This window comes from Epinephelus lanceolatus, chromosome 1 (genome assembly GCF_041903045.1).
Source record: "Epinephelus lanceolatus isolate andai-2023 chromosome 1, ASM4190304v1, whole genome shotgun sequence".
Taxonomy (NCBI): Eukaryota; Metazoa; Chordata; class Actinopteri; order Perciformes; family Serranidae; genus Epinephelus; species Epinephelus lanceolatus.
Window position 1 is genome coordinate 11,324,739 of NC_135734.1, and position 14,251 is coordinate 11,338,989.

The 14,251-nt window shown below is 40.3% G+C and overlaps 1 protein-coding gene across 13 annotated transcripts in view; it reads left to right on the forward strand.

Moving 5' to 3' along the window:
* chl1b (cell adhesion molecule L1-like b) overlaps nt 1–14,251 on the forward strand; it is an 82,893-nt gene that overhangs the window by 19,670 nt on the left and 48,972 nt on the right. For 2 of the 13 annotated variants that reach the window (XM_033626292.2, XM_078174418.1), the window contains exon 1: nt 13,531–13,714. The exons of the other annotated variants lie outside the window; for them this stretch is intronic. The gene's annotated coding sequence lies outside the window, so the exon portion shown is untranslated. Of the gene's footprint in view, nt 1–13,530; nt 13,715–14,251 lie in introns of those variants that run through there. 13 annotated transcript variants of the gene reach the window in all.

Consider the following 14,251-nt stretch of genomic DNA (forward strand, 5'->3'; position numbering starts at 1 on the left):
TGCTAATTAGATGTGTTTTTAGACATGTGCCAAATTGTTATCAAGGTATTTAAATGAAGGTAGAGGATTGTTCCACAGGAACATAATTTATATTCTTTTACGATGCCAAAACAGCTTTCTTACCCACCTGCTATCAAATAACCAGACTTTTATCATTATAAATTCTTAGCACATACATCAGTTTTGAATCTGGTTGTAGTAAAGTAGAAAATATCACAAATTTCATCCAAATATAAAGAAAAAAAAACAAAAATTAAATGTACTGACATGGTTTTACGATTGCCTGTTAGATGTACTGTTTCTAGTTCACTTGTATTGTAATCAATTGTGTTTCTCAATAACCTCATTCTGGATTAGCAGCTGAGCGTTCCAGCACAGCAGACAACCGGTGATAACAAATCAAAGCTGCCTATTGAGAAGTGTACGCATGTTGCTAAGATGCGACCATTGTTCATCATCAGGCAGGGCTGAGGCATATGCATTATGGATGATGTAGTCATTGGAAATGTAACACATAAACTGTTTAAGGCTCGGAGATGAAAGCTAGGATGTCAGACAGTGAAGAGCCTGCCTCGGACTGACCACACATCCTGCTGCGGCCACAGCATGAGATAGAATCACAGATCAATCAAAGCCTTCATTAATGGAGCCAGCAGTGTGGAATTCTGCTTGGTCTGTCACCAGCTCCCTACAAAGCTACAAGGTGGAATCCATTAAACATTCCTGTCTCTATGACATGTTACGTCTGTAGGCATGTGGAAAGTGCCAGTTGACATGTAAATTGTAGCTATGGTCTGGTAAAGGCACATACAGTATATTTTCTTTTGGATATGTGGTCAAGGTTTTACACTGTCACAGTAGGGAAAGATCCTAAAGAAGCACAGTCTGCTCTTATTGACTTGTTCTATCTAAACCCCCTTCAGTCACACACTAACCATCTGGTGGGGGCAAACAATATTTAGTGTGCAGCATTTGTATCTGTATGTTGCAACCTTTGACAAGCAGTGGCAGGATGTGAGGATGTTTAAACACTGGAAAAAGCCAATTGCTTTTACTAGCCTGTCTTTTTTATATGTCAGTGGCATTTCTTTGTGTTCACATACAAATAATTATAAATCAATAACCCCAAGATGTTTTCTAGGAAAATCTTCGGTCAAATGTTCTCTTCATGCTGCCCCAACTTCAGCATGTCCAAAACAGAGCAATTCCTAAACCTCCCTTTAATAGAGTCTTTCAGGGAGGCACAGGAAGAGGAACAAATGCCTCCATTCAGTAGCGTCCAAAATGCTAATGCCTTCGGCTCTTAACACGTTTTTAAGGGTTCCCATGTCACGACATGGCATAGTCCACCCTAATGGGGGCTGTGGTTGGGGACTGCATGAAAAAGTCAGACACATAACAGAACATGAGAAATATGACAACAAGACAGCTGGTTTCCTGGTGAACAGGGTGTCTGAAGCTGCTATTTTCCTCGTGGAAGAAACATGTAAGCATGTTATGTCACAATGAATATTGAGGTTTCTTTTTTGGCAAAATGACTTTGGAACCTCTGTTTGGGGCCTAACATGAACTCTGACATTTAGAATATCTATAAAAGTGACTGGCCTTGTGTGGCTCTGTTACTGTAACAGCCCACTCATCAGTGTAGTCACAGACCTTGTGGGATTGTTAAAGGGGGGAAAAAGAGGCAATAAAGTAACCGATAGCACCGCCAATCCAGTGGGTGATATTGAATTCCAGTAACTATGTGCTCCCATATGTAAATGATGGCAACAAAAGGTTGTGTATTGAAGAAACTTTCTGCAAGCAAATAAATGAAGGGCAGGCAGGCTTTAGTGATTGCTTGGGAAAGTAATTACTCCTTATCTGTATCTCGAGTCAGGCTGCAGCCTCCAGGCCCCTTTGGATTGATATTATGTCAACTGCTCAAAAGGTATTTCTTCAGTGGCATTTTGGTCAACCTGTGGAACAGGTTCAATGTTGCATTGACCAGTTTGAATGATTAGACAACAGAGTTCGTCAAACTTCTCTCTCAACTCTTAATTCTATTTTCAATATGTCATTTCATGATCCAAAGCATACAGCTGTTAAATTGAGACAAGTGTTGACAAGACAAACATTGGATTGACATTATTGAGGACGAGATAGAATCGCTCAAGATAATACTCTCAATAGTCCTATTGACACAAAGTACATGATTAACACTAGCAGTGATGATGCTAGGTTTTCCCTTATTCGTCCCTGACACATTTAAGTCTGAGATGATGCAGTAAACTCTCTATTGATGTGTCCACAGGATGCATCTTATTATTTTCCCTGATAATGCAACACTGTGAACAACAAGTCCATACTGAAATCATTTTGAAAGTGTTTATATTGTCACAGAAACCATTGACAGTGAAACTTGTGTTTTTAGATTTGCAGTTGTATTTGTTTAATTGCCAGATATATTGACGATTTCAACGAATACTAACCTAGTTATAATCATATAACATCAAACTTGAGTTTACCATAACAATTTGTCAAAAAAAAAATATTGGGGACCCACTCACATGACCACTTGTGCTTCCCAGGAAAACCTATCAACATTGCACTAGTGTAAATGGCTATGAGTGACAAATTACCATTAATGTGACTTTTTTAACAGGATGGTATCACTGCGTGGGAGTGCCTTCCCCATGTTTTTCCCTGAGCAGTATCACTGTTGGATCATTTAAGCAGTTCACAAACCTTAATTACACATACCAGTCAACATTTGTGCCCAAGTGTGTCAACTTCTGTGTTTCCACTATCAGTTACATTCATTCTGTCACAGCCGGCTGCCCACTTTGTTTCTGGTGTCACAGTAATCCCTTGCCTCATGTTACCTTATATAACAATGATTCCAGTCCCAGTGAGGTATACAGATTTATTGGGATTGGTACTCAGTGCGTATGTTGATGAAGTATCAATATTGCATCTAACAATTTATTTTCAGTGTTCAAAATTAATAGCAATACATGTCAGTGTCAATAAATGTTGTTTTATAAAACCAAAGAATATGAGTTATAAGTACTAGAGATGTTCCGATACCTCTTCCAATATCAGAAATGCCTCTGATACTGCAAAATATTCTGGATTGGGTATCGGAAAGTATGTGTCTCTGCATCGATCCGATACAATATACTTTATTAATAAAATAAAAGTAGTTTCACACCCAAATAACAGTAGCCTACACAAAGAGTTGCTTTGTGCAGCCACTGGCAGCCACTGTTTTAGAGCAGTGAAGAAGACTTGATTCCCGATAAATAACGTAACGTTATCATTTAGAAAATGTGAGCAATTTGGCAATATTTGACATTTATTTGTTATACATTTAATTTAATTTTATTATGTTATGTAATGGTAAAGTTTAAGTATCAGACCTAGTATCAGGAAGAAAAAAAATATTTGAACATCTCTAATAATATTTCTAATATAAATACTGTAAGTCAGTAGTGTGCATGTTTCCCACCATTACTGAAGGCCATCTTTTAGAACAGTTTGGTCAAATATTTAAGCATTCTGCCATTAACAAACAGGCTGCTTTTGTACCATTGCAAAAATCACTTACCATTGTGCAGTCGATGTTGCGTCCTTTTTGATGATCCACCTGTGTTGCCATTGTTCCAGTTCCTTTTCTTCTCTAACACTGAGTGTTCTGCATCTTCACCATGACATCATTGACATTGCTTTTAATCTGTTGACATGTGCATCAAAAGACATAATTAGATTGAGGTTGCTGGTGCTTTTAGTCACTTTTGTGTTGTTTGCTTTTGGGCGGCCTGTTATAGAGCTCACAATGTTGTGTGTTCAATCATCAGTTAACCTGATTATTTAGCCACTGCATGGAACCACTGAGAGGTCAGTTGTGTACCCGCCTTGTCATCGGCCAACCTGTTACCGAGATGTGGTCCAAACCACATCACAAAACAAATCTATATTGCACCACTGTTTGAAGTAGCATTTATGATTACAAAACACCTTTCTTTCCAAAGGATGTGTCTATAGATACAGAGGGCATGCCAACACTAATGATTTTTATCTCAATTTCCCTCCCTCACTCTGTCCTGTTGTAGGTTCGATTTTATGATTAAACAAATTAGATTTTATCCCACTCAATGCAGATTCCAAACCGCAGCATAGCAGATACAGTACTTGACTATATACTCAGAACCTGAGGACGCCATCCTCGTTTTGCTCTAACCACTCCATACCTCTTGAGACCTGAATTAACACCCTCTTTGCTCATTTGAAATTTGCACTGCTATTACCTCTCAACCTCCCACAGTTTAACCCTTTAAGCAGCATGTAACATTGGACATTAAATACACATTGTGCTTGACTTTCCCAGGGCTGCATAGCTTACATTTTTTGTATGCTCTGAATTCTCAAAACCGGCTTGAACAAAATACGGGTTTGATAAACGGAAACCCGAGAACTGCAGCCAAGGTCGCCACTCATGACTCATAATCTGGACACAAATTGTATTGATTGGTCTACAGAGGGGTGCTATAATCTTTTCCTCCAGAGCCCAACTCACTGTGGTGTTAGTTATTGAGCTACACAGCGTAGATATGTCTGGAAAAGCCAACAGTATGCTAAACATTCTAAAGTTTGCTAATCACAATGTCCCAGACAATAATCTGAGCTTGTCTAATTGCTGTCCAACTGAGTGAATGGTAGTCAATATTTTTCACAAAAACAATCTAGGAGTTTTTTTGTGTGTATTTTGAATATAAAAATGGACAGTTAGTTCTCCTCTATGTGACTTCTAGTACAACAAACAGAAGACCTCCACCCACACACACACAGAAAACACAAAGCTATATTCTGTCTTCAGGCAGAGCTTTTGATGTTAGTCTGACAAAGGCACCAACTCCAAAAGCCCCTTTCACTGGATTTTTCTAATGCCCCATGTGTCCTTTCAAGTTGTGAAAAGATAACTTTCTGGGTGTGCCTCGTGTTTCAGTTTGAAGCGGGCATTTGTTTCATTTGTTCGAGCATCCTTTCAAGTGGCACTGGCTCTCAGAAACATTGAGAGCTTTAAGCTCTTGATTTGGTGAGGCACTCCACATCTGTCGTAATGGTTTGATGTAGGGTAGATATTTCTACATATTGTCCTGTGGTTACATTTCCTGTTCTGTGATTCGTTCCACAGTTATATCACTGCACGTTACCACTAGTGCTCATAAACAGTAAAATAATAATGGAATCCAGCCATTTTTAAGACTGGCCAGTCAGTATTACACCCAAAGAGAGAACTGTACCTGCTTTGCCCCAAGTCACAAGGTGCTGCTTTATGTTCATCCATAAATTTCTCAGGTACTCCTGTTATTTATTAAGCTGATCATGTCATTCATGAGATTGTAGGCAAATGTCAGGTTCTTGCAGGTCCTCAACAGCCCCCGCAGGCATAGTGAATAATTTATGTAGGTTTTATAAGCCACTACTACCCTGAGCCTCAAGTATCCCATACTGTGAACTATAGACTGTAATAATAAAAAAAGAAGAGTAAATGTAGGCAGGGTGATGTAACTTACTGGTTTGTGGACTTCAGTTTTGAGGCTGGGAGTTTTGAATTTTGGCCGTCACCATCTTGGATTTTAGGGCCAGAAGTGACCATATTTGGAGGAGGCTGGAGGTACTCTAATGCTAGCTGCTAGCTTGATTTGCACTTTTTTTCTTTCAGCTATGGTTAACTGTGATAATGCAAATGCTAATATTTGCTAGTGGAAAACAGGATTGACAGTATTAGAACAAAACAGGCGAAAAAACAAGGTGAAAAAAGTTGAACATCTGACTCCTTAGAAGGTCTTTCAGTACAACCCAGTGCTGAACAAGACTATATGTGATAAAACATTACATTCAACTTTCATGACGTGACAACACAGTGAAATAGCGCCTGCATTTGTGAATCTGGGGTTACGCCATGGTTACAATACCTAACTAATGTTGTCACTGTGGTAGCAAATTGTCACTTTACTTTTCAGACCTGGAGGTTGCCACCTGCTGTGAACATATGAACCATAAAAATGTAACTAGACACTGATAAGCATAATCCACCAAGTAAAGCCAGAAGGGATATTTGCATTCAGTTCCTGGTTTACCTTGTAGAATTGTGCCTTTGGGCTACTACACTTGACGTTGGCTAATTGGCTATCAAGAGAGGCTTTGAGAACAATAGAGCTACATGTTTCCCACCACCGCATGCTTCCCATGCTCAAAAGTAAAGATATGTGTGGTACTGTTGCATGCTAAGTTCTCCTAAATGGACACATTTTAAAGTAAATATTGGAGAATCAAGGATTTTCGCAGTGTTGCTAAGGCAAGTAACTGCTAGACAATACTGTCAGCCCACACACACACTGAAGTAGACCTGCCAGTGTTCTTTTTATGTGCTCAGTGAATGGCCATGAGGATGAAGCCTGAAAAGGTGTGCAGCCAGCCTATTGATGAGCATGTCTGTGTAAAAACACACACACAGAGACGAGGCCTCGCCCTCTACACCCCCAGTCCGCCACACACACACACACACACACATCTTTAATTCGTCTCAAATATTGGTCTGCCTCATCTCTTGCTGTGCGTCCATGTGAGACGGATCCCACCGACATTTTCCACTGCAGGATTAACTGTGTAGCGCGACGGGCTGCTCTGCCTCAGTGCACCTAAAGGGCTGACCCCAAGATGTGTGTGTGAAGAGGTGGCCAGCAGGCCGCTCCTTAAAAGGCTATTAGATCCTTAGTGCTTATTATGGGGGGCGTGCAACTGAATTATCTGCCCTGCTTTCCCTTGTCATAGGACTATAGGCGGAAAAAAAGCTTGTTTTCCGGAAATAATTAATCCTACTTGTTGGCATAATAATATTGAGGAGAACACTCAGGCTGTGCCTTGAGTGTTTCCTCATGAACTGTCTTCTCCGACAGGTGGGCAGCTGCTGATGGAGATCATCTTCTCTTGTAGCTTTTTGCCTGCAGGACCTTTCAATTCCATTACAACTGAGCCACTCTCTTGAGAAGGGGATTTGATTCAGACTAGAGTGTGCATTTGTGCGAGCAGATTTGTGCATGTGTGCGTACGTTTGCGCACAAGGCTGTGTGTCCAGGGTGTATCTCAAAGGAGAGCCAAGCCTGGTTGCCATGCCTACACATTTTACTAAGAGACATTGCATTTATCTTAATGAGTTCATTTTCAAGCTCATGTTTGCCTCTGCCTTCTCTGTCAGCTGTGTACACACTCTAAACAGCTATAGAGTAGAGGCCATTTCCATTGCTAAAAGTCACTTGGGTGAAATAGCTTATTGATTCTTGGCAGAAACATGATTAAATTGAGGTCTAAGTGGACACTTTATCTGAACTTGTCTACAGCAGAGAATATAAGAAAATATAAAAGCCAGACTGCTTTTGTCTATGTTCAGTTTTACTGTTTTCTCTTTGATATGGATAAATTAATTGCTTCCTTCTAAGTTTTTGGAAATAGGTTGACAAATTTTAACTTCAAGTTTGAATTAAAAAATGAGGCTACAAAACTCTGGTTAAACATATAGCCTAATATATTATTAGTCTGAAAGATTACAATTATTTTACCGCACTTTTACAACTTGCAACATTATGAACCTGAATTATGTTAAAGACCAAAAGTAAATATTTTTTCTTCTTAGTGCTTTTTATTATTCTAGATTGTTTTGGTGTGAATTGCTGAGTGTTGGAGATATCAGCTGTAACGATGTCTGCTGTTTATCCAGTATAATGGAACTAGATGGCACTCAGCTTGTGGTGCTCAAAGTGGCAAAAAAAATACGTTTGATCAACTCAACAGCAATGTCTCTTTCCAGAAATCATGACCTGGTTACTCAAGGTAATTAAGGGACCTTGTTGTGAGCAGTTTCATGTGGGAACTATTTTCTCCCCACTGAACTACACCCGCCAACCCTATCACTGCTCAGAAGGAAGTTTACTACTCATGGATGAGAGGTTTGTGTTTGTTACTGTGCAATATGGCTGGGTCGATTCATTGACGTAATAGAACATATTTCTGTTTTTTTGTAGTAGTCAGTTAATTGATTTTATAAATGTTTCTTAATTTCACCTAGGTAGTTTCTGCACAGCTGCTAATGCAACGTTACACAATGCGTCATCTAAGACTGTTATTCGGCTGCGCACAAGTGAGAAAATGGCTTAAACTAATGTTACAGACTGCTGTTACAGTCTAATCGATGAATTAGTTGTTAGATTAATCAACTAATTGTTAGATAAAACAAAAATTAGGTGCAGCCCTAAGTCCGAAATGTGAACATTAATGGCGTCCTTCTTGGCTGAGCTGAATTGGTAGCTAGCTAAGTGGTGCTAGGTGAGTTAGCAGTAGATGCGTGCTTCCTTCTGTGCAATGTTATGGTTGGGGGTGTAGTTTGGCAGACAGAAAATAGTTCCTGCATGAGCTCAACAATGTCTGTGGATTATCTTGATTAACTGGGTCTTGATTTCTGAAAGAGACATTGTCATTGAGTGTTTCAAATGCATTTTTTTGTGCTTTGAGCACCACAAGCTGAGTGCCATAAAGTTCAATTATATTAGAGAGAAGGCAGACATTTCTACAGATGATATCTCCAACACTCTGCAACTCACACCTAAACAATCTAGACTGATAAACAGCACTACAGGTAAGGGGAAAAATATGTATTTTTGAATTTGTGGTGAACTGCCCCTTTAAATTTTGAAGACATGCTTTCACTGCCGTGCATTTTTTTTTCCAAATATGAATAGTTTTAATTAAATGAAGAATATTTTGCATTATTATTGGTCCAGCTTTGTAAGGACAGAGCGTTTGCTTTATTTCACAATTTGTAAAAGTGATGTTTGTTTGCTTACTGTTTGGTGTTGTGCAGCCAGAGATGGAACAGACGTTGTTGTGCACATTGTGTTCAGTAGGTGTGCTAATCAGGAGTAGAGATCCCCTGATCACTGCCATGATCACTGAGCGCACCATCTGTGATGCTCTAAAGGCCGGCAGTCTGGCTGAGAGAGCTGGATAACAGTCTGGAACAGTCCCTCTCCTGTGCTCTCCGTGTCCTCACAGGGTTGCAGTCAGCTCGCCTTCACACCCTCTTGTGAGTGTGCTGTTTTACTATCTCGAAAAAAACTGGAACCTCTTAACTCTTCTTAAGCTACTCAACTAATACATTATTAAACATTTTGTAGAGTTCAGATAAACCACAAAATGTGTGCAACACCCTACGGATGTTTTTTGATTTATCTGTTTTTAGATATCTGTTGTTTGATCAGGTCCTCTGTAGTACACCGCACTGAATAAATCAGCTGTCAACGTAGATCTGGAAATAATTGAGGAGCCTGTTAAAGTGCCACGGATAATGGAGAATTGCTCATAAATGTGGGCAATTTCATTGCAGGAATTTAGTCTGTTTTTCATTTGTAGTCACAGGTCATAAACAGTACCAGTCACATCTGTGGCATAATGCACAGGCTCTTGCTGAGTTCAAATAGAGTCACAAGTTGTTTGTAATGGAATTCCCAAACTGTGACCTGAAATAAATGTAAACACACGCACATGTAGCATGCTGAGGTAAACAACTCCACAATGCATCAACCCAGGACAACTTCTCATCAATGCCTAAGTGATCAGCAAGAAGATAGGAGCACCTGTTACCATGACAACTTATAAAAACCATACACAAAAATGCATTGGTTTTCATACTGATTCAGAGCTCAGAGAATAAAGCGCATGGTATCAGCCAAAAGCAGGTTGCCCCACTTCTGTCGGCGAGTGCCAGGTTAGAGGCTTATTGACCGTTTTTGACAGACTGAGTAACAGACGACTTTTTGGTGAAACGGGCCGTGTGCCCAAAGTTCAATTAAAAGCGCCACACTGTGTGTAGTAAGCATATTTGCCAAATGGTGGAAAAACTGTAAATCAGTCTCTGTGCTGCCTCAGCAATTTGGTTGTCCTTCAGGGACATCGATGGCTCTCCCATAACTCATTTTTTTTAAAAAATCTCTTTGGTGCTTCAACATTTGTCTTAACCTGACAGGTCGAAGGAGATTTTAAGGTATCACGTGAAACACATAGCTACATTTTGAGGTTTTCGTGGGGTCATGAACCGTGGATAAAACCACCTGCATTTTTCTTTCTCTGCTCTCAAAGCAGACCGTGGGGGAGCAACGTGGCTCTGGCTCTGAATGCGCCTGGTGTTATTTGTGCTTTCCACTCATTCGGTTTGGTCTTGCCCAAGGGGGGCAGCAGGTCAAGAGAGCATTATTTTAATTCCACTGATACAATAAGGCTGCAGACCTCCATCTTGTAGCGGTCAGATAACATTAAGTGATTGCTGCTTGAGGGAGATAAGAGATGTGTCATAAATTATAGATGTTGTAAACATTTTTTTCCGTGAGAGTGCGATGGATTATCTCATTTTAAATTGAATTTCTGAATGAGTCCCACCCAAGCGAAGTCAGAGTGTATGCTCAAAACTGTATCAGACTGGCAAATGTGACAAATGACACGTCAGGTGCCAGTGAAGCATGGTGACAGCAGAAAATAAGCCAGTTGAATTCATGAGAGTTTATTGAGTTGCACGATCTGCTTACACTTTCTCCCTGACTTCCTTTATGGCATTTTAACAATCGGTTCAAAGTGTGAATAAATGTTTGCCTTCTCGCCTCTGTAAGTCATGTCCAAATCAGTGAATCAACTGGGCTGGAAGTGTGAATGAGCCAGGGTAGTGGAGAGAAAGGGGAAGAGGCTTTCCCCGGGGCAGTGCCCAGGACAATGTCAGGTTTGTCTGGCCCGAGTGCATGAACACTAAGCTTTTCGGAACTGGCAGCCCGCCCCGGTACCTACCCATCTCCCCCGGCTTCCAGAGCTGTCCAGCCCCGGAGCACTAAGCATTTGTGCAAAGTTCATAAGGCTTCCCTCTGTTTGTGTGGCCATAATGGCAGCTCCATCCTGTTGTAGCTCAAAGAGTGCTTATGGGCTCTAAGGGCCTCGCGCTGGCGCTACAGAGGCGTGTGAGTGTTCTCAGTTACTGACTTTGGCTGACTGCTCTCATTATGAAAAGACCAGTGTCCCCCCCTCACCCCCAGCCCCCCAACAGCTCCGAATCCCAGCCATCAGTATCAGCATTTCCTTTATCATGTTCTCTGTCTGCCTTTTAAACCCAATTTGCTAAATGGAAACCTCAAGCTAAATAAAATGAAAAGTCCATCCGCTCTCTTCAGTCCATTCATTTACTCAAAGAGCAGGCAAAGAAAGCTGCATCTGTGGGTTAAATCGAGATGATTTACGTTTAGGGATGCACCAATTTTGAAAGTCTGTGCTGATACTGATGTTGAAAATAACAATATGGCTGTTTTTGTTTTTGTTTTGTTGTTGTTTATTCCTCCTTTCGTAACAAATAAATCTTAATTATAGAAATAACTGCACTGTTTTAAAGTCATTCCGCCCTTTATTATATTACCTTTGAATGAGCACAAATTCAATTGTACAGATTTATGAAGCAACCTTTAATATAACCTTTTTACTTGAAAATGATTATGAAAAAAAACTGCTTGAAAAGCCTTTTTACTATATATGATGTATCATAATTCCCTCTCTTAAATCTATTTTATATTGCTGTGAAAACATCAACAAAGTTTACCCTCAAACAGCTGCATTAATTCAAGGCTTTTGTCAAATACAAGATTTCATGAGAACAAATCATAAGTTTAAATTTCCCTTCGGCCATTACTCATTTTTTTGTGAATAGAGCTTGAACGCATCATAATGTAACTCAATGCAACCTTTAGGATATTGACAAAAATAATCAAGTACCAAGTAGTATTGGAACTTCTCCAGTCAAACAATACCTGCATTCAGTCCTTTTTGTATCTAGATTTAGAAAAACAGAATATTTTTATGGTTTTACTCTTAGCCAATCACCACAAGCATTCTTCAGTGTAATGCGACACGTAATTGGCCCACTACTGCAGCAGCTACAACCCACATACTGTTTGTGGTGTGGTGAAGTAGAGCCTGGTGTATCTGACAGAGTTGGTCGTTCATTGTGCCAAGATGCTACCAAAATGTTTGAAGTATAACTATAGCCTATTACACACCTGTAGTAGAAAACAGAGGTATCAAATGAAGTACTCTCTCGGTTCCACTTTAAGGGTACTGGTATTGGTACTGGTATTTTTTTCGACAATACCCATCCCTAGTCCTTTCACCCTGAAGTCGTCCTGGGAAGCTCTCTGGTCATCCCAAACACATTTTCATTGTCCCTGGCACGACAGGACGCTGTTACTCTTAAACCCTGCTGGTTAGCCTGCACAGAATTGATGTAATACAACAGAAAAACATCGGTCACTGTCATCAGTGAATCTCATCTTATTGTAGATAGGCTGATGGCAGACACCAAGGCGAATATTGGCAGATATGAATAGATAGGTGCATCCATGTCGAAAATCAATATAGAGAGAGAGGGCAGGCAACATATGTTATCTGTAATTTATCGTTTTCAGTTTAAATAAATTTAGAGTTTAAATTGCCCGTAACAAGCTGCTAAATGACTACATATATGTGTCCAGTCCTATAAAGGTACACAATCTCACCTCCAGCATTTCCCAACTGTCAGCATTTGTGAGGCCCGAGTGATAATAACCTCGTTATTTGTGGCTGCAAGTTCCTTGGAAGCAGCCCTGCCTTTGGTTGGTTTTCTACCGCGGTTATGACCCACATCAGCATAATTCAAGCATGACCCTCCTCCCCCCTTTCATTTTATGCCTTTCTCCCTGGTAAAACCCAAGTCTCAGTCTAGGGTCCACACCATACATCATCCAGACTGGGGGTGCTTCCTCCCTTCCCCCTCATGTGTCGTGGGAGAGAGACTGCGACTTTTTTTTTGTCGGGCTGGTGGAAGGCTCTTATCAACAGTCTCAGCACTCTCTGTGCACTGAGCTTTCCCCTGACATGTCACCCAGCCTCCATTTAGGTCCATATGTATGGTCATGAAGTCGAGTCTCTGTTTACCAGCATGGAACAGTCTAGGTCTACTTGAATCCAGATGCATACTAAAACAACCCTATACATTGATTTTTCAATCCAATGTCTCTTTACAGTGGGAAGAGAGGAGTGTGCTTCAGTGCTTTAATACTGGGCAAATGCTGAGCGACAATCTCCAGCAGTATTAGCAATTAAGGGGATTGTTACTAGCTGACAAAAGAAGATTGCAGATTTTCACACAGCAGGTGATCTGTGCTCCCACCATGTATACTCTTAATATTTTCCCTTCAGTCCATCATTGCAAATAAACACTTTGTGTTGCGACTTCAGGTGCAGCAAACATCTTTCATGACGCTAAAGGGGGGGGCGAGATGGAACTTGCATTCCTCCACTCTCTTTTGTACACACCCAGTGAATAGCCTTCAGATCGGGCTTTGTGGGAATGATTGTCAGTGGCTTAATGAGCGTCTTTGCCAAGCTAGAGGCTTTGGCAACATATGTGACTACAGTGCCTCTGTTCCTCTCTGTCTGCAGCCTGTATGACACAACACACAACCGGCTCAGCAACTCTCTATTTTTTTTTCTTCAAATCTGATTGTTACCTATAATGCATGGTTTCTTTTTCCTGTGGATGTTATTACCTGGAAAGGAACAGTTACCCCTCTCATGGGGACCTGAGCTGAGAATGAAGTAAAATCTTGTAAGTATCCTGTAGTATCGAGGGACGTCTGTAAAGCTTTTGTAGCAGATTTGGGTTAAGCATGTGTTGGTGTTTCCATGTGGGCTAGACAGTCAGTAGGTTTATTTTCTAGGAAAGCAAAGACAGAAATCAAGTTTGTGATTCAAATTGAGAGTTAGTTGAACTGTCATAGCTACATTAGGTCGTTTTCTTGCTTTTTGTAAATGTAATATCCTTCAATTTGAAAACAGCTCCTTAGTATATAGTAGAAAAACCTGCCATTACAGTTTTCTTTTAATTAATAATCAGTATTTTTTTAAGTGATAATGTCAAAAATGTTCCTCTTACCCCAAATCTAAGGTCACTTTTAGAGCGTTTTGGACAACCAAGCCAGAAATCAATGACTAAACAAAGTGATGTTAAACACTTTGCAACTCCAGATAACTGTCACAGAAAAATCAACAGTTTATGACACTTAAAATGTTTACTTCACAAGACGTTCTTGTGTTATTCACTAGTCCAACACACATCTGAATGGGGGGATACTTAAATTGCGAA